This window comes from Prorops nasuta, unplaced genomic scaffold (assembly GCF_024137725.1).
Source record: "Prorops nasuta isolate Cenicafe-Biocafe unplaced genomic scaffold, Cenicafe_Pnas_1.2 PNAS00002, whole genome shotgun sequence".
Taxonomy (NCBI): Eukaryota; Metazoa; Arthropoda; class Insecta; order Hymenoptera; family Bethylidae; genus Prorops; species Prorops nasuta.
In genome coordinates this window covers 12,609,722-12,631,836 of record NW_027116799.1, presented here as the reverse complement: position 1 = coordinate 12,631,836, position 22,115 = coordinate 12,609,722, and positions in this window count along the sequence as shown.

Below are 22,115 nucleotides of genomic sequence, written 5' to 3'. Positions count from 1 at the left end.
CTTGAAGCTTTTCGCTTAATAATTTCACACTTCTCTTCAACTTTTCAATTTCACTCTTCTTCTTACTAAAATCTTCTTCCAATTTGTTCCTCTTATCGTCTAAATTCAAATTTTTAATGTCACCTTGATGCTTTTCGCTCAATGACTTTACACTATTTTCCAATTTTTCATTTTCATTTTTCTTCCCGTTAAAGTCTTCTTCGAATTTCTTCCTTTTATAATCCAAATTCAATTTTTTAATTTCACTCTTGACACTGTCACTCAGAGATTTCACACCAATCTCCAACTTTTCAATTTCACTTTTCTTCCTGTTAAAATTCTCCTCAAATTTCTTCCTTTTATCGTTCAAGTTTAAAATTTTAATTTCACTCTTAACACTCTCGCTCAGTGATTTTACATTACTTTCCAATTTTTCAATTTCGCTCTTCCTGTTGTCAAATTCTTCCTCGAATCTATTTCCTCTTGTTATGTCCTGACTTGTATAGTAAACTCAGGAACAGTTTTTGTTGTGGGCTCCAGTGACCGCTACCTACCAGCTGGTAGTAGTTTTAGGAAATTCGATGAAGGATTCGTGTAGAAGGATGCAGCACACTCAAAGTAGACTTCGATAATTTTTAATTGTTTTTTATTTATTAACCGTAACAGGTATAATAGCCTTGCAAGGCTGTTTTCGTTGAGGGTACAATTAGAACTGTCTTAAAGACAAATCGAGTTAACCGACGCAGGGTCCTAGATCGTGATCCAGGGAGATGGCTAAGCCAATCAAAACATTTTTTAAAATGAGTTTATCCTATCTTTGGCCAATAGGAATAAAAGCATCTTAGAGTGAGTGGGAGGTAGAATTCTCTCACGGACTTAGAGTCGCACGATGCAAGATGCAAACGTCGACAAAGATAAGGTCCCGGCGACGGTGCCTACAGATTCTGGCATATGGGATCACATTCAATTATCCTATTTCTTTTAATAAAATAGTTTTAGTTTTTCGGGATTAATTGGTTAGGGACGTAACACTTCCCTCCTTAGTGATAGATCGTCCTCGATCATTTGTTTAAGATGTTAATCCCATAAGCCACAATGTTGCAGTCCATAACTTAATTCTAGAATGATTACATGGTTTGATTATAATATATTGGTATGTCGACCTGTGTAGAGTGACTTAAAAGTTATTAAGCTTACATACAGTAGGCTAGAAGCGAAGGCTCGCTTTGATTTGCTTACATTTATACAAAATGTTTATGATGCGCTTAAATTTATAATCTAGGGTACAGGTCTTGAGAAATAGGTGGGTTAAGGTGAGGCATCTCTTGACGAGGAATCGGTTGAGGTAGGTCATGGGGGATAGGTTTAAAGGACTCGTTGCGCTTTGGTTTAGTGGAGGGGGCGATAGGGATAGCGTACGTCCTATTTCCCTGTTCGTTTTCCACGGGGTTTTCTACGTCCGAATTAGGTTTTCTTGATTTAGTATGTATTACAAAATTAGCTAAGGTATTCCATATGGCGGCGAGTAACCAAACGCTCTATCCTACCACCGAATGGATAGCGTATCCATTTATTAGAGCATCTAATACGAATTTTATTGCGTTAATTATTACGAAGATTCCTAATAATGCGGCACTAATATTTCCGATTGAGTTTAGAAAATTAAAGAACTTGTCCCATGATTTTTTTATTTGGCTCTGGAGTGTTGCCTCATCTAGGAGACTATTGATTCGTAAGTTATGATTTCCGTCATTGTGCCCTGTGGCTTCGCGAGATATAGTATGGATTATGGCGGATTTTTCCATCGGAAACATAATATTTTCATGTAGTCTTAGTATGTCTTGGTTGGAATAAATTCCACTCGCGGCCAGGTTATGCGGCGATTCGTATGTGAAATTTGGAGAGGGCGACGCAGTTAATTTCATAGGGGGGATAGCCCTACTGACTTGCGGCGTAAATTCGAGCCACGTGTTATTGATAAGATAGGTAGATGCGAGAATTTTATTGCATTCGGTATGATCTCCATTTTTAAGTAATATTTTTGTTATGGGGGTCATGAAGTAACTGTCATTACCCTTGAAGACTGGTAGCTGATTATAACACTCAGTAGTTTCGCGTAGACTTACTTCTACCGGTAAACATTTGACAATGCGAATAGTGTCTCCGGTTCTAATTGACGTGTAACCAAATTTTCTCATAAATAAATACGCGAAATAAGCAGGATCCTGAGGTTGATAGCCTAATTGAGTTTTCAGGAGTTCATTTTTAATTTTACATTGTTCTACCGTGAGTAGATTATACAATTTTGCGATCTGGTTTCTCATTTTCTTTTCAACGTAGACTATTTTAGAATTCACATATGACAGAATGTCCATATCTCGCGTGGCTAGAGAAGTCCTTTTAGTAAAGAATTTACCGTCCTTATCGTCTATAATAAATAGAGTAGGGTGTTCGGTTTTCTGTATTTTATATCCGCATACCATTTGGTAGGTACTGACGGCTAGGGCAAAGGAGGTATCCCCTATAGCAACTGAATAGATTTCTTGGCCTAGTTTTTCTAGTGTGTCTCCCCTAATGTTTTCCGCGGGCCCCTCATAAAGCACGTTGTAGTACGAGAATTTGCATTGGTCCGTTTGAATTACGTCCCAGTTAGTATTACCGCCCTCCGTGTCTAGGCAGTGGCCTTCTAGATAAGTGCAACGAACTCCAGAGCGTAGTACGATTTGATTCGTCAATAAATTGATCTGAGCGTCATATTCTAATATCGTGAATTTAATTACTCCGGTGACGATCACGTTATTCCAAGACCCGTAGTAATCCGAATATCTTTCGCCTTGGCAAGTGCCTTCGTTAGTTACAGTTCCGGCGAACGTCACAGCACGGAAGTAGTTCCGTTAATTGGTATTTGGTTGAAAATAGTGTTTTTCCCGTTATACATGTTGGTATGAAATATTTTTAGACAAGCTTCGCGAGAGGTATCCTCTATGTATTCCGCGAGTCCTAAATTTACCATGGAAATGTGGGAGTGCATTCCACAATGATAAATTAATCTTTTCACTTCAATTTTGCATTGTTTGACAGGTATCGAATGGAAATTTTGGGACTGTAGGAGTTGGATTTTAGTTTGGGTGACCTTGGGTTTCGGAATAGGTTCCACGCATTCTTCTAATTCTATTGCATTGAAATTACTTATTTCTGTAATTGGCGTTCCACAGTCGAAGGCGATGAAACCTGAGCATGATCTTATCGCACACAGCGTCAGCGTGACGAGAACTGCGTGGTACATTGTCATCTGAAAATGTCATGCTACTTAGTAAAGGCTAACTTAAATCTATCGCAATGAACGATTTTTTTCTTATTCTTAGACATTTCTATTTCTAAATTATTACATTCTGGAATGACTCTAGTTATGAGATAAGGTCCCTTATAATTATCATCCAGTTTACCATGCTTGATATTGTTTGTAAGGTAGACGTGTTGTCCCGGTTCGAATACGACGGGGTTTACGTTTTTGTCATACCTTTCTTTCGATTTTAATTTAGACCTCTCGAGGCGCGTACGAGCGTCGTTTAGCATTTCAAGATAACGGTTTTTTCGATTTTGCGTATACTCGTCCACTGTAATTGCATTATCCAAGGAAGGAAATTTGAAAGGGATTCGTGCAGGTTTGCCAAAGGCTATCTCAATGGGAGTATATCCAGTGGCTTCGTGCTTACTGGTATTGTAATTGAATACGGCAGTGGTTATCCACTTGTCCCAGTTTTTCCTGTTGGTGTAGCTCTTAAGGTAGTCAACCAATACTTGGTGACTTCTTTCGAGACATCCGTTTGATTGAGGGTGAAACGCCGTGGTCCTGATTTGTTCAATTTGCAAGGATTTTGTCATGCTTTTCATGATTTTCCCTACAAAATTTGTACCTTGATCGGTTAGGATAATCTTTGGGCAGCCAAACTTGAGGATTAAATGTTCCAATAATGCATTGGCTATATCGTCAGCGGTGGCTCTGGATAGAGGGATGGCGAGGCTGTATTTGGTTAATGGGTCTTGCATAGTTAGTATATATCGATTGCCTTTTTCAGAAATTTCGAAGGGTCCTACTATGTCCATGGCAATTTTATCGAAAGGTTCCATGGGAGTATCTGTGAGTATCATTGGTTGTTTTGTTTTTATTCGGACCAATTTCTTCCGTTGACAGACCTCACAGGTTCTGACGAAGTCTTCGATGTCAGCCTTCATATTATCCCAATAATAATTTTTCCTAATCCTGGCATAGGTTTTAACCATTCCCTTATGTCCTCCCAAGGGTGACGAGTGATTTTCTTTCATAATTTCGTCTTTATCTTCGAGTGACGGTATGGTGATTAATTCTTGACAAACAGTGATTATAATGTCACTATCTTGCACGGCGCTCTCTAGTAAAGTTACCATTCTGTTCCAAGTAGTGTTACCGAATCTTTCTTGGTAATTCGATATCCTGGCAGAGAAGAGGTCGTATTTAGTCATTTCAGTTTTTAAATTGGAAAAAGCAATACGTAGGTCAGTTTCGTTAGGGACATTGGTAGAGATGTCAAGTATAGAAACATATATGACTTTAAAAATACCTTTCCCTTGTACAATGACTGTGCCGATGGGATAGTTTGTTTGCTTTATTTTGGGATTTCCTATTGAATTAAATAAAGACCCGTTGGATCTAATTAAATATATTATGTGGTCCTTCCTCATGGTTAAGTTATCCCTTGGTATGATAAAGTTTTTCTTCAAGTTATTGAGTTTGGGATCACCTGATTTTTTTCTTGCGTCATTTTCTGAGTTATACGAGGCACAGCTAGTGGTCGGTGACGCGTCAGCTGACTCTTCATGGTAGTAGCTAGGAGAGTCTTGGAGATATGCAAATGGATTGGTCCGAAAATTATATAGTTCTGGACATGAAGAATAATCATTCTCTTTATGAGTAATCGTTTCTTTAATCGTCTCGGTAGATGAATTTGCAAAATTATCAGTATCATTTTCTGTTCCTGGCGTGAACAGGGCATTGGTAGAAGGGGCAATAGTAGTATCATTAGGTCTAATTAATTCGTTTGATTTAGTGATTCTGCATAGGGGAGTACTGGAAGGTAGTCCGGCCTCGTTTCTTGTGTTAATGATTGGCGATTCACTTGACATCTGAGGTTGTTTGGGGTCGATTAAATCGTTTCGCGAGGTAGTATCTCGGTTCATAGTGATTTCGCTGGCATTGAATGGTGAATTACTCGCGGTATTCGGATTCGTTTCTTCCGTGTTGTCAGAATCTTGGGCGATTGACCTTTCTGAGCTTGTTTCGACAGTCGTTTCTAATTCGCTATCGATTGCTTTATTTTGGTAGGATTCTGATTCTAAACCCTTAAGAGTTTTTGGGATTTTGTTTCTTTCCCTTAATTGATAGCGACACCAATCTCTTGGTTCGCTAGAAGTAGCATCTGATTTTCCTCGCGAAATTTGTTGTTGTGAGTAGGAGGAGGCTTTATAATCGGGGTCTTTGTTGACACTGGGTTTTGCCGATTTTAAAATGGATTTAGGTTTGGTGGTATCCGTTTTTGTAGCAGGTTTCCTGGGTGGAACATTCAGGACGACTTTCTTCTTAGATACAGTTCCAGTTTTTGGTGCCGAGGTCGAAGAAGTTCCGGGTTGCGTTTTTAACGTAGCTGACGCCCCTTCCTTTGGTTGATCAGGCCTAGGTAAAGGCGCTACTCCTTGCGCAGGAACTCTTCTAGTCGTTCCAGTGCTAGTTCTGGTTGAAGATGATGTTAGTTGCCCAGAAGTAGATTGTCCAGAGGTTTTCTTGGAGGAATTCCAGTATACTTCTGCTGTTTCGATGGGGTTTCAAGATAAAGCGTCGGCGTTAGTATTATATTTGCCGGATTTATAGACTATTTTGAAGTCGAACTCTTTGAGCCTCTCTCTCCATCTCATTACACGCGACGTGGGGTCGTTCTTATTTTGTACCCAAGCTAAAGGTCGATGGTCGGTGTAAAGTATAAACGTTCTACCATACAGGTAAGGTCTGAAGGTTTTGAGGGCAAACACTGTGGCTGCCATTTCCTTTTCTGTAGTAGAGTAATTTTGCTCGGCTTTGTTTAGGACGCGCGAAGCGAAGGCTATGGGCCTGTCTTGACCAATTTCTCCTTGTGATAAAATAGCTCCAAGCGCGTAACCTGATGCGTCGGTAGTAACGATGAATTGTTTTTCAATGTCGGGATATTGGAGAATTGGTGCCTCGCAGAGTCTATCCCGTAAAGACGTGAAAGCTTCCTGTTGGGAAGGTGTCCATTCGAACGTTACATTTTTACTTGTTAGATCCGATAATGGTTTGGCTAATTCAGCGAAGTTTTTAATAAAGCGTCTGTAATATCCAGCCAAGCCTAGGAATTCCCTGACGTTTTTGCGACTTCTCGGAGTCGGAAATTCTTTTACGGCCTTAATTTTGTCTGGATTAGGTTTGACTCCATCCGCGGAAATTATATGTCCTAGGTATTTTACTTCAGTGCGTAGGAATTCGGATTTGTCAATTTGTAAGTGTAAGTTTGCTTCTCTGAGACGTTCCGCGAGTTTCTCGAATTTCTTAGCGTGTTCCTCGAGTGTTCGGGCATAAATAACTATATCGTCCATATATACGAATAATTCGTTGCCTTGCAGACCGCGTAGAATCTGATCCATTAGTCTTTGGAAGGTCGCGGGGGCATTTGTCAACCCAAAGGGCATTCTATTAAATTCGTAGTGACCGTTAGGAGTGGTGAAGGCTGTCTTTTGTTTGTCGTCTGGATGCATTTCGATTTGATGAAACCCGGACGCGAGGTCTAAAATCGAGAAGTATTTGGCACCTCCCAGCTGATCTAGGGTATCGGTTATGAGAGGGATAGGATAGGCATCTCCTATCGTTTTGTCATTTAGTTTTCGATAGTCTATAACTAACCTCCATCTTTTGTTTCCCTTTGAGTCGGGCTTCTTGGGGACGATCCATAGTGGTGAATTATACGGTGACTTTGATTGCTCTATTATGTTAAATTCTAACAAATTTGAGACTTGTTCTTGAATCTCTCCCTTTTGAGCAGGGAGAAATCTGTATTGCCTGGTATTAATGGGAATATTGTCCACCGTAAGGATTCGGTGAGTGGTAGCGCTCGTGGCCTTGAGAGGTTCGCCTGGTAGATAAAATATATCTTCAAATTCAGTGACGATCTCCATCACGTGTTCTTTCTCTTCGGAGTTTAGATGATCTAACCTTATGAGTTCCAAAATTCTCTCTGGCCTATTTTGGTTAATAGGACCGTTAGGAGAGCTAGTGGCATTCTCTTGATTATCCTCGTCTATGCTCGTATCGAATGGATACAGTGAAATTACGGGTACATGTAATTCTATGTCCTTGTCGAGAGTATTAACAGCGTATACGTAGGCGATGCCATTATCGTTAGTAACCAATGCTTCTCCTACAAGAATACCGTCTTGAATTTTTAGTGGAGGCAAATAGCCTTCTCTAAGTTCCGATTCGCTAGTCCTCACGTACATTAGGGTTTTGTGCCTAGCCTTTAAGAGGACCCTTTCCTTATCAAGGAAAGGAATGATTACTCCTCCGAGTTCCAAGTACTTATTTTTGAAATCTAATTTCCCACCTTGTTTGGTGAGCAGAGGACTTCCTAAAATTCCGGCGTAAGGGATTGGTAGTTCGTCCGATATAACATGAAACTGACAGGGTTGATTTTGGATAGTGAGATTGAGATGACCCAGCGTTTTGGGCTGGTCTTTTTCGGATATCCCATTAAGTGTATAAATCTCTTGTGAGTTGATAAGAGAGGGTTCCCTGATTTCGGAGTACTTGATGAGGTTCAATTGTGAACCACTGTCTATTAGGAATTTGGATTTTGGGTTTTTTAGTTCCTTGGAATTTAAAAGGAGAGTAGGAGGATTTATGTTCTCTAAGGCTTTGGCGAATTTACAGTGGGCGATTAACGCAGGCTGAATTTCGTTTTTTATTAATTTTGTGAGCTCGACTCCACGCTCGAACTTGGAGGGTTTTTTCCGTTTCCCGAATCTTGACTCAAGTTTTTTTGATTTTTATTTCTTTTTTCATTATTTCGAATTCGGGTTCTACACTCATCGATCGCATGACCGGTTTTTTTACAATATCTACACACAATAAGTTTCTTGTCTCCGGTTTTCTTTTCGCTATTGGAATCAGTATTTTGTGACTCCTTTTTGGGTTGCTTGTCTTTAAACCAGCAATCCTCCGATGAGTGATTGGTTCTCGTACAATGATCGCATTTGTCTTTCGTTTTCGCGGTCGGAGTTGCCATCGCTATCCTAAAACTTTCCTTCGATTTGTTCGATCTAAAGAATTTTTTTTCTCGGCTTATTGAATGTCTATCGGCCAGTTTATATCCGTCTTCTATTATTCCTTCTAGAGTCGGGTAAGAATTGCTTAGAAAATTCTTGATTATTTCCGGAAGTGCTCGATGATACAGTTTTTCGATAAATCTATTAATGAATTCCGAGGCAGACAAGCATTTATATTCTTCCGTGTACTTTATTAGTATCAAAGCTAGTTTTCGGAAACGGCACGCGAGGTCGGCTATGGATTCTCCGTCTTGAAGATCGAGTTTCACTGCTTCTTCTATATGCTCTACGAGTTCATCTCCGCGGCGGAAATTTTCAGATAGCGCGTCGGCTAGTCCTTGCAACGTTTCGATATTTAACGGTTTTAGTCGTTGCTGCACTTTTTCTCCGCAGTGTTTAATTGCTTGGAAAACTAATTCTTCTTCGTCAACTTTGTCTACGTATCTCCTTGCATTAAGTATTTTCTTAACTAGTCTGTTTAGATCTAATGGGTCGGTCCCGTCATAGCTAGGAAGACCCTCGATTACGCTTTTAACGATGTTTCTCTGATCGGAACAACTAATATTCGCGACGGAACGTTCTCCGACGGATTGATTCCCCGAGGGGATCGATCTACTCACATAAGGACCGTGCTCGTCAGGCATATCGATTTTTTAGACTTACTATTTAATCGTGGAATAACGAGGTGAGTAGAGTCGTCGATGAGCGATGATGCGGTGCAATCGTTGGTTGAAGTTGTAGTCGTTGGAAGAGGTTACCCAAGCAGAATTTGGCAAGGCGGCTAATTCGATGTTGATTCCAATTCAGTGTTGGATAGGCGATAGGATGCTTCGTTCAGCGTTGTCCAGCGAGTTACCAAATATTATGGCGAGTCCTCGATGATTTTCCCAAAGAGCGGTATCCCACTTCTGGCACCAATTGTTATGTCCTGACTTGTATAGTAAACTCAGGAACAGTTTTTGTTGTGGGCTCCAGTGACCGCTACCTACCAGCTGGTAGTAGTTTTAGGAAATTCGATGAAGGATTCGTGTAGAAGGATGCAGCACACTCAAAGTAGACTTCGATAATTTTTAATTGTTTTTTATTTATTAACCGTAACAGGTATAATAGCCTTGCAAGGCTGTTTTCGTTGAGGGTACAATTAGAACTGTCTTAAAGACAAATCGAGTTAACCGACGCAGGGTCCTAGATCGTGATCCAGGGAGATGGCTAAGCCAATCAAAACATTTTTTAAAATGAGTTTATCCTATCTTTGGCCAATAGGAATAAAAGCATCTTAGAGTGAGTGGGAGGTAGAATTCTCTCACGGACTTAGAGTCGCACGATGCAAGATGCAAACGTCGACAAAGATAAGGTCCCGGCGACGGTGCCTACAGATTCTGGCATGTGGGATCACATTCAATTATCCTATTTCTTTTAATAAAATAGTTTTAGTTTTTCGGGATTAATTGGTTAGGGACGTAACACTCTATTCTCTAAATTTAGGTTTTTGATTTCACCTTGAAGCTTCTCGCTCAACGATTTTACACTACTCTCCAATTTTTCAATTTCACTCTTTTTCCTGTTAAAATCCTCCTCAAACTTCTTCACTCTATCATCCAAATTTAATTTCTTAATTTCATTTTTAACACTATCACTCAACAATTTCACATTACTCTCCATCTTTTCAATTTCACTCTTCTTACTGTCAAAATCTTCCGCAAATTGTTTTGCTTTATTTTTCAAATCAATTTCTTCTATTTCATTTTTTACTGTATCATTCGTTAATTGTACATTAGTAGTTATTTTATTAAAATATTCTAATTTTTTTTGCAAATTTTCATCAAAATCTTTTATTTTTGTATCCAAATCAATTTTTTGAATATTATTTGAAATTTCCTTCTGTAAAAGTACTTTATCAATTTTTTTTGGATCTTCATTATTTTCTTTTTTTTTTAACTTCTGTATCAACATATGATTTTGTCACTGCATCTGTATGGTTTAATGGTTCACCTAAATTTATAATTCGTCTTTTGCGTGCATCATATTCCCTTCCATTAATGTTTAAAGATTCATTTTGATTTACTGTTCCTACAATAGGATTATCTATTCTAGGTCTGTTTCTTCACTCAACGATAACGGTATCGTTCATTTAGAGATTTACCAAACACATCAATGGTCATCGTGATACTGATTGAAAATATGAAAATTATTTTAATTTATTATAAATCTAGCCTCTTTAAGCTCTTCAATAATAGATATTATTTCATTTTGATGCGAATTATTTCCTGCAGTTTGTGATGCAAAGAGTAATCGTAGTCGATCAACAAGTTCATTAGGATCGTCCCAATGAACATAATCAATGTTATTGTTTTTATTGAGCAACATACTGGGAGAAGTAACCCATAAACATTGACCTTTTATTTTAGGAAAGAGTGGTTCTTATAATAAACATATATTTATCTCCTTTACTATTTTTAATGTGTTCACCGAGTATATGACCTCGTCTATGTGCACTTGTATACTGTAATATATCTTTATATTGTTTTAAATCTTCATCGTTATTGAGAGTCTCATTAGGTTTTTTTCTTAACAAAAGTTCAAATAATCCTTTAGTACCTTGATACCTTTTTTCACCTACTCTTATAACATCATTGGAATCAATATGAAAGATTTTATTTCCCAAATATAATTTATTATCATGAGGATTGGTGTATATACCAAATACATCATCAATTGTTTCATTTCTTCCTCCAAGCAGTTCTCTTGCATAAGTTGATTGTATTGTAGCATATTGTTTTGAAACAGGTGATTTATCCATTGATATATATTCCATGGGCAATGATGTTTCTTTTTCAATCGTTTAATTGTTAAAACTTTCATTTAAATTAATTATATTATCATTTGTAGGAGATGTATCATGTAAAGTTCGATTTAATTCAATTGCGTTATTTGCTGAAGTATGACGATTTGTATTTATTTCTTCTGAATTAAAATTAATTTCACGTATTTTTTTCAACGGAACTTCCTTTATTGCAGTAGATTATTCTGGATGAATTCTCTTCAACAGACCTTCTTTTATTGGAGTAGATGTTTCCGAATGGATTCTCTTTAATAAACGTATTTTTTTCCCCGGTTCCATTTTCATTAATATTTTATCTTCATCTGTTGTATTAACTATTTTCTGTAGTGGTTGAATAATAGGTTCTAAACTTTTAATAACTTTCATCCTATCTTCTTGTTGACCCATCTTCAGTGCTCGATGTTTTTTTCGTATTGATATACTAGCATTAACAATTGCTTTATTCACTTTCTCTACCTGTTTTAAACTTCTCATATTCTCACTATCACTTTTGTTAGTTTTTTTCCATGATGTTTTGTCTTTGCCACATACAATATAACTAACTTCAATTAACCACATCATGTATGTTTTAATATTTTTGTCATGTGACACTCTCTGTTCTCTCTCTCTCTCTCTCTCTCTCTCCATTTTTATTTGATAATTATAAATTCATCAAAACCTTTACGATATCTTCTACTATTGAATTGACTATCCTTGTCAATTACCAAAAATCCACATTTGGGTTTCCAACATATTAAGCATAAATCACAAAAATTTTCAAACGACATATCATTATTTACATGTTCATTATAAATATGACGTAAATTTGTATCCCCCAAAAAAACACTTTCGTGTAAAAAAAAGACGGCAAGTAATTGAAAGTGATTCCACTGAACAAAATAACCTATAAGACCAAACATTTTTTAAACTCAAATGTTACTTTAAAAATTTCTAGGTAAATATATTTCCACACATCAAACATCAATATTTTTTCAATAAAAAATAATACATTAAAAACGTAATATTGCAGAAAAAGAATTTTAGACAATAATATCTGAAAAAATTCTTTACAGTTAAATATTTCAGAAATGGAAGTAGTTCTTCTGGTTGCTTAATAAATATATCTGGCAACATAAAGCATGAAGATCAAATAAATTAAGCAAGTAAGTCAATCAATCGGCAACATAAAGTATTGAGATCACATAAATTCAGGCAAGTAAATGACTGAATAATTAATTATTATATAATTTTTGTATACGTACACAGTGGGAAGTTGAATCGTGTGGGTTTCAACTACAGTATAGTATATCATTTTCCAATTTAAATTACAGAGTGAAGCTAGCTGAACCACCCACGATTCAATTTCCTACTGTGTACTACTTGCCCGAACGGGCCAAATGTGTACTGTAGATGATAGAGTTCAAAGTGCAACTGATGAAGACTCAAATATACTTTACACTTTTCGGCCCGTTCGGGCAAGTAGTACACAGTAGGAAATTGAATCGTGGGTGGTTCAGCTAGCTTCACTCTGTAATTTAACTTGGAAAAAGATATACTACTCTGTAGTTGAAACCACACACGATTCAACTTCCCACTGTGTACGTATACAAAAATTCTATAATAATTAATTATTCATTCATTTACTTGCCTGAATTTATGTGATCTCAATGCTTTATGTTGCCAATTGATTGACTTACTTGCCTAATTTATTTGATCTTCATGCTTTATGTGGCCAGATATATTTATTAAGCAACCAGAAGAACTACTTCCTTTTCTGAAATATTTAAATGTAAAGTATTTTTTCAGATATTTTTGTCTAAAATTCTTTTTCTGCAATATTTCGTTTTTAATGTATTATTTTTTATTGTAAAAGTATTGATGTTTGATGTGTGGAAATATATTTACCTAGAAATTTTTAAAGTAACATTTCAGTTTAAAAAATGTTTGGTCTTATAGGTTATTTTGTTCAGTGGAATCACTTTCAATTACTTGCCGTCTTTTTTTTACACGAAAGTGTTTTTTTGGGGGATCTCAGAGCTTTTTGTAATGTGACAAAGATACATCTTAAGAATTTCTTTATGCAAATAATACAAAATGTAGTGAAACTCTTAAAAAAAGAATGTGTATTCTAATAATTAAATTTTATTGGACGGGAATATAAATTGAAATATATAAATAATTATATTGTTAACAATAATCAATTTAATTAACAATATTAAAAAAGGAAAAGCACAACATTTTAAATAATATACTGAAAAATTACATATCAACTCGTTATAAATAGTTTTTATGAAGAAAGATACAATAATTTTCTACACAAAAAATATGTATTACAAGATTTTATTGAAACTGCGCGATACTCAGTGAGAAAATAATTTAATAATGATAGAAACTCATTGTGGAAATCGTATTATTTTTAAATAGCTTACTCACTAGATACAGGGCGTTTTTCTAACGGCGGCATATAGGAGATTCGTGTTAGTTGACTATAGCGCTCAGGATGATGGTTTCTGAGAGCGCTGATTGGTCAATATCATGTAGTGCCAACATGAAATGGTCCGTTACCAATAGATGAATCAGAAAAATGAGACCTATCCGCCATTTTGGAGTGGAGTAGTGTTTACATGCTAGTTGTAGCAGAAAGAGGTGTGAAATGGAAAAATGTCAAATAGTGAGGTTACTAAAGTAAAAATGGAAAATAATGATTGGAAAGTTCGAATATTCTTACTTTCCATTTATTATTTTCCATTTTTCCTTTACTAACCTCACTATTTGACATTTTTCCATTTCACACCTCTTTCTGCTACAACTAGCATGTAAACACTTCTCCACTCCAATATGGCGAATGGGTCTCATTTTTCGTATTCATCTATTGGTAACGGACCATTTCATGTTGGCACTACATGATATTGACCAATCAGCGCTCTCAGAAACCATCATCCTGAGCGCTATAGTCAACTAACACGAATCTCCTATATGCCGCCGTTAGAAAAACGCCCTGTATATCGCAGCCGAAGGCGCTATAATTGCGGCCAATATTTAGTGAAATGACGTTTTAGACGCAGCCGTGGTGCTAATATTGTTGAACATGTTAAGATGTTTTTACCCATGATAACAACTTTCAACATTTATAAAAGCAGCCGTTAGAGATACGAATAACGTAATATTGAATTAATTAAATTTCCTCAAAGATTATGATAAACGTACCTTTTGAATTTCTGGGCCATGTTTTCTTTTGAACGATATGATCGTTTGCATATGTCCATGATTTATCCGTACGTATCATAGACGTATAATGACCAGTTGCAGCATCCTTGCCGTCATGGAAAATCGCACAATTTGCTTTATAAACTTTATCACCCATTTCTAATTTCTCAATAGGTATACCTTTAATGTTTCAGTTTTTAAGAACAATCCAATCTTTAACGTTTTCTATATTTTCAGTTTTGGTATTATATAATGATAATTTAACAATCAGAACTTTGTTAGTAACTGTACTAGCAATTTCTTGCTGAAGTTCTAAAGAACTCATGCAATTACTGCACAAAGAATTCAATAGTTTTTTTCCACTTAGAGAAGTTGCCCTGAATTATTTCTTTCATGTGCTCCAAGAATTACTTTTGCATAATTTTTTCGGAATTAACAAACTCTTCATACCATCAAATAGCGTAAGTAATAAAATATTATTATAAGATTCGCTAATATCTGTATGACAACATGAAGTACTACATTTGTCCGTTTTTGTTAGATAATGCTGCACAACGCGATTCAAGCAACTTAATTTATCACACAGAGCAGTGATTAAATCACCAGCATCATACTGCCGCTTTCCAACAAATTGGATTTCAGCATATTGTCTAATGTCAATATTCTCTAAAGATTTATCAAAAGTTTCTGTAAGCAAAAATAAAAGATTTTAGAGCATTGTCTGCTCCTATACGAAATAGTACACTTCTAATTGAATAACAATTCACAATGCATTGTATAACTGCATTTGCGAATGAATTAATATAATCACGTTTCATTAATCCTCTTATGTATTAATCAATATCATTTATATATACAGCAATTATTGACAAATTTAGATGATGAAAGTTCTACTTATTACTACAACCTTCTATCCTCATTAAAATTAGTCACCAAAAATTTTCGTAAGTTATAATGTTTCATCTGCATATCTTCACGCAAATATGTGACAGCTTAGTCAATTTTCCACCATTGTAGATGCCCCTTCTTCTTTCTACGATAACCCGTAAATAAGATAAATTTATAATATAAAAAAATGCTATTTAAGAGAAAATTGGTTTGTATTAAAATTGGATACGTATAATACAATTTTCCTTTCAATTGTTACTTTGCTACTGAAACTTCATCTCAAATATAATAGTACCCAAGCTGACTATTTAAATATACATACACAACAATTAATGACAATTTTAAATGATGAAAAATCTATTTATTACTTAAATCTTGTATCTTCAATAATTATAGGCACCAACAGTTTACGTATGTTAAAATTTTTTTCTGCATACCTTTATGCAAATATTTGAGAGTTTACCCAATTTTCCACTATTCTAGATGCTCCTTCTTCTTTCTGACATATCCTGTAAATAAGACAAATTTATTATATAAATAATGATACTTAAGAGAAAATTGGTTTGAATTAAAATTGGATATGTACGTATTATACAATATAATTGTCCATTTAATTGTTGCTTTGCTACATAAAGCTCATCTCAAACATAATATAATTTAATAATTTTATAATATTCACAAATGGCTCATACTCAACATACAGCTGCTGGATACAAATTATTTCTACTCTTTTTTTCCACTCGGATGCTTGTTGTTGCATTATTTAAGAATATATTGCATGGTAATCATTTTATAAGAATATAATAACAATACAGGAGGCTATGAACCGAAAATGTGATAATATTTAAATTTCCACTACTTGCAGGTCACAAATTAAATTAAAATAAGTATGTCAATATTATTGTATTAGAGTTTATTGATAAGCACCATGTATCACTATATACCAAACCGAATTCTCCAACATAATCTGAAATTAATACAGAAAAATATATCTCTAAAAACATGAATATGTATTTATAAATCTTAATATTTTTGTCTTACAATTTTATAGATCTTACGCAGTGTAAAATACCAGGCCTCTTTTTAGTCGAAATCTAAATTTATCATCCTCCGTAGCATTGTCTATTTGAATGATTTTATAATTTCCACAAATGGCTCATACTCTACATAATCACCCCGGTAGCAAAATTGGCTCAAATGATGTAAAAATGACTGGATTTCTGGTCATAATGACGTCATCTCGACCAATCTTGCTACTGGGGCAGCTCCTGGATACAATTTGATAACTTCTATTTTATTTTCCCATTTCGATACTTGTTGTTGCATTTTTGAAGAATATATTACCTGCCAATCATTTTGTAAGAATATAATAACAATAGTTTAAAATATTAATGGTATATGACTGCATATAAGTATATAAAAGTACTTACATAGATTCCATTTTTAAACATACGTACAAACCAAGTTATGGCCAATTTAAATGATGAAAGAAGAATTATTTTTTTAACGGGATCCCTCAAGCCCTCTGTAGCCAACATTAATGAAAGAAAAACGAGGGAGAATTGTCCAGCGCTATTTTTCAACCGATTTCAATGTTTTTGGGCTTGTTGTAATCGTTAGGACTCGCCGTTCGTCATAAATAAAGCCGTATTTTCTAAAAAACGTAAAAAAATAAAATTGTTTAAAAATTCGCATTAATAATATTTAAACGCAAAACAAATCGAAAAATCGGGCTTCTTTATGACGAGGTGCCAGACCTAACGATTCCAACAAGCCCAAAAACATTGAAATCGGTTGAGAAATAGAGCCGTACCATTGTCCCGCGTTTCTGAGGTGGATAAAAAGCAAAAATTTTTAGGAAGAAAGCTAGGCTTCCACCCCTCTCGCGGCTCACGCTAACGTGTTCCCCCACTCCAGCATCGAAACTTACTGCGAAACTTTCCTCATATTTACGCTATTCTCCTATCTGTAGCTATACATATATAAATACCGCTAAAATAATGTTGAGAACATTTCATTTCGCCGATATAATGAAATTGCTAAAAATGCAATTATCATTTTGAAATAAAATTGTAAAAAAGGAGATTTCGTAATGCTTGAAATATAGGGCATACGTCGAAACGCGGGACAATGGTACAGTCGTATTTTTCAACAGAATTTGATGAGACTAGTAATAATTAAAGCCATTCTTCATATAGATTGTCCTAAAAGCTCGCATTTTCGATAAAGCTTATAGTTTTTCAGCTATGAACGTTTGAAGTTGCACGGCGCACAAATACATATTTCTTCTCTCGCGTAGATCAGCTGTTGCGCACGTCCATCTTCAATCGTTCATAACTGGAAAACTATAGGCTTTATCGAAAATGTGAGCTCTTTAGGACAATCTATGTGAAGAACGGCTTTAGTTATGACTAGTCTCATCAAATTCTATTGAGAAATACGCCTGTACCATTGTCCCGCGTTTTGCCGGAATTTCAGGTCTTCAAGTGTCACTGACTCGTTCATTCTGCTGTTTATTCCGAGCAAAGTAAAAATGCACCAACAACTTGGGTGGCATCATTGAATAGAGCGTGAAAAGGGGAGACGCTTTTATGATATTTTCATAATTTTGCAACGCTTCTTTTGGTCATTATAATGCAAACTGTAACAAGATGCGTACTCGGAGTAAATAAAGTTGGCTTCCCCTTTCCCCTCTGCAGCTTGTTGCCTTGTCCAGCGTATGTAAACCAGCACAGTAGGCCTACATACATACGGGTGTGACTGTGTTAGTGACTCGTGGAGTGTACTGTAAACAAACGGACATAGCGTTTAGCATGTATGTACGTGGGTCTTATTTTCAATCGCGAAATTGCCCTTCTAAATTTATTGCATTGCACCTTCTACGACAAGCTTCATAAGATTAAGAAATACTCATAGCAGCATGTACATTATCGAGAGCTTCTAATGTAATTTCTCAATGTGCAATCGTACTTTTATTTGTTCCAAAATAAATAGCAGAATGAACGAGTCAGTGACACTTGAAGACCTGAAATTCCGGCAAAACGCGGGACAATGGTACAGGCGTATTTCTCAATAGAATTTGATGAGACTAGTCATAACTAAAGCCGTTCTTCACATAGATTGTCCTAAAGAGCTCGCATTTTCGATAAAGCCTATAGTTTTCCAGTTATGAACGATTGAAGATGGACGTGCGCAACAGCTGATCTACGCGAGAGAAGAAATATGTATTTGTGCGCCGTGCAAATTCAAACGTTCATAGCTGAAAAACTATAAGCTTTATCTAAAATGCGAGCACTTTAGGACAATCTACATGAAGAATGGCTTTATTTATTACTAGTCTCATCAAATTCTGTTGAAAAATACGACTGTACCATTGTCCCGCGTTTCGACGTATTCCCTATATTTCAAGTATTACGAAATCTCCTTTTCTACAATTTTATTTCAAAATGATAATTGCATTTTTAGCAATTTCATTATATCGGCGAAATGAAATGTTCTCAACATTATTTTAGCGGTATTTATATATGTATAGCTACAGATAGGGGAATAGCGTAAATATGAGGAAAGTTTCGCAGTAAGTTTCGATGCTGGAGTGGGGGAACACGTTAGCGTGAGCCACGAGAGGGGTGGAAGCCTGGCTTTCTTCCTAAAAATTTTTGCTTTTCATCCACCTCAGAAACGCGGGACAATGGTACGGCTCTATTTCTCAACCGATTTCAATGTTTTTGGGCTTGTTGGAATCGTTAGGTCTGGCACCTCGTCATAAAGAAGTCTGATTTTTCGATTTGTTTTGCGTTTAAATATTATTAATGCGAATTTTTAAACAATTTAATTTTTTTACGTTTTTTAGAAAATACGGCTTTATTTATGACGAACGACGAGTCCTAACGATTCCAACAAGCCCAAAAACATTGAAATCGGTTGAAAAATAGCGCTGGACATTTCTCCCTCGTTTTTCGTTCCATAATGTTGGCTACAGAGGGCTTGAGGGATCCCGTTAATACAACCTTCTAACCTCATTGAAATTAGTCACAAACACTTACTGTATGTCAAATTATTCTTTCTGTCTACCTTTATATATATATATCATTCTCATCGATCTTCGATTATTCCAACTATTTCTTGCATATTTCCAAAACAATCTGCTATTTAGGAAACAATAATAATATTCACTAACATATATAACAGAAAGACTAAGACTGAATTAAATGTAAATATTAATTGTTAAATGTTATTTACCTTCTAATTTGTCCATCGTAATCCATTATATCTCATTTAAATAACCTGAATAAGCTTGAAGTATATACTGGTATATAACTGCGTATATAAATATATAAAAATATCTAGATTCAATTTTTAAACATACGTACAAACCAAGTTATGGCAAATTTAAATGATGAAAGAAGATATATTTATTAATACAACCTTCTAACCTCATTAAAATTATAAGTCACAAAAGATCAATGTATGTGTAATTCTTGTTTCTGCATACCTTTATATATGTAATCTGTTCGATCTGCCATTCGTTCATCTGCTTTCTGCATTTTGCTAACACAATCTGTAATTTTGAAAACACATACTATAACAATAATATTGATAAACACATTTAATATTAAAACTGAGTAAATAAAACTCAGATATTGAAAAATGTTATTTAACTTTTAATTTGTTCTTCAAGATGCATTGAAACTAATCTAAATAATCTGCGTATTAAGGGTTATACACTATACCACAACTATTTTCCTTGTTTTGGCATCATTTTGTTACCAATTATTTTATTAATTGGAATGTGATGAGCGTTTATAAACGCATGGTTTTCTATTAGTCACTCTATTTCCTGTAACCTATAAAACAAAGAAATCACAAAGTACCATTGCTCAAATATTTAAATATTTGTTCTAACAAACAATACTTATCTAATTGTTTTCTGGATCACTGCCATATAATTGATGCATCCAAATTTTAACTATGAATTCACGTGGAAAACTCACGTGCGAATCATACTAAAAAAACGAACACTTCGATGGATACTACATTTACGTCGCGCCTGCGTTGCGGCCATATTGGAATCTGTTTCATACCTATAGCACGAACACATTCGGACTATATCAGAAGAGCGGTGGAGAAGGACAGAAGATGTCGTTGATAGGCTTCTATTGTGAAAGAGTGAGACGTCCGAGCGAGACAACAATTTTCGGTCGGAAGAAGAAGAAAAGTTGAAACTAAAATAGCTGATCGTAATTGCTCAATCTTGATATCTCAGCATTGAGTGTACCGATTTAGACGTTTGTAGTCTCATTCGAAAGCTTATAATCGATTTATATTATGAAAGTTTCATTAAAATTTTCATTAAATGAACCGATCGAAAAATATATCCATCGGAAGAATCGAGTGGTATAGTTTGGTTCAATCTTCGCGTAAAAGTAAGTAGTGTCGCGCGGCTCGTATTTTTTTAATTACTTGCTGCGTAACACTACCGTGTTACTTGATTATTCTGATTGAATATTAGTATAAAATTAGCATTGTCACGAATTAAATGTTTAGGAATTTTAGCATAAGTCTGATAAAGATAAAAACAATCAATTTGAGAATGTCTACCCATCGAAAAATATTCCCGAATTATTGATTGGTTATCGCAGGCTACATCGTCAAAAATAAAAATAGAATTTTGCACACTATCATTAACAGGAATAACATCTATAATGTTGGTAAAAATATAATAATTAATTATATCCTCTAAATTATTAAAAACATTTTGTATGAAACAATATTTTGATTGATTTAATGATTTAGAATAAACATACACATGATCAAAGCGTAATCCGTGAGGACTGAGAAGAAGTGCAAGAACTGCAATAGTTTTAGCACAATTTGATGTACCACATACTAATGCTCTGATAGTATTTGGTAATAATATTCCATGTCTTCGTTGTTCTTCTGCGCTTGTTGAATATTTATTATCTAAATTATAAACTGGTATTCGTAGATTTTGCTTTATAAAATTCATTTTTACTTTATGCTATAATTCAAGGTTAGTTGAGGGGTATATAAAGAGAATTCACTCAAGGGAGTGAGTCAGTCAGTTTAAATCATGATCATAAGTGATTGATTCTTGTATTAATGATTTGGCAGAAGAGGAATTAAAGTATGTACCAAAGGTGATTCTTACAAAATATTATTCACATGAAATAATATATTTTTGGAATCGATTACCTGACCATACAAAATATGATAATGAAATTTGTAACGAAGTTCCCCGTTACGTATACGAGATAACGAATAAAAAGTATAAAAGCTACCGAACAGTGGATATTATTAATCCCTACGTTACCGACTCGTGAGATAGACTCACGAGTGGATTATAGCTAACGTCAAGGATAGACCCCGTTGACAGGCAAAGGCCCGAATGAAAAGACCGGCGCTCCAATAAATGATGTCCAGGTTGCCCTTGGAAGTAAGGCAGGGCCATGCCAAACAACCCAGGCAACCTGAGATAAGGAGAAGCGGCCTCGGGGAGTCCTAAAAAGAATTACCGTGTCTATGAGTCCCCACGAGGAGGGGAGATAGAATATCGAGTCTGGCTTGAACGCTGGTTACGCGCTTCAAGCAGGCTGCGCGAATGTCGTGCGCAGACTGCCATAGCAGTCAGTCGGAACGCGACCATGGGACTGTGCTGATGTGTCCGTGCGTGCTGGTGAGCGCGTGACGCGGCACTCAGACAGCCATGGGTCGGTTCGCGTACGTGAGGCGTGTGCGATAGGCCAGCCTGCACGTACGTCACGACTGGATACCGGCCAATGCATAGTGGGTTGTGCAGGGGCGTAGTTAGCCCGTTGGAATGTGTCCCGGTGCC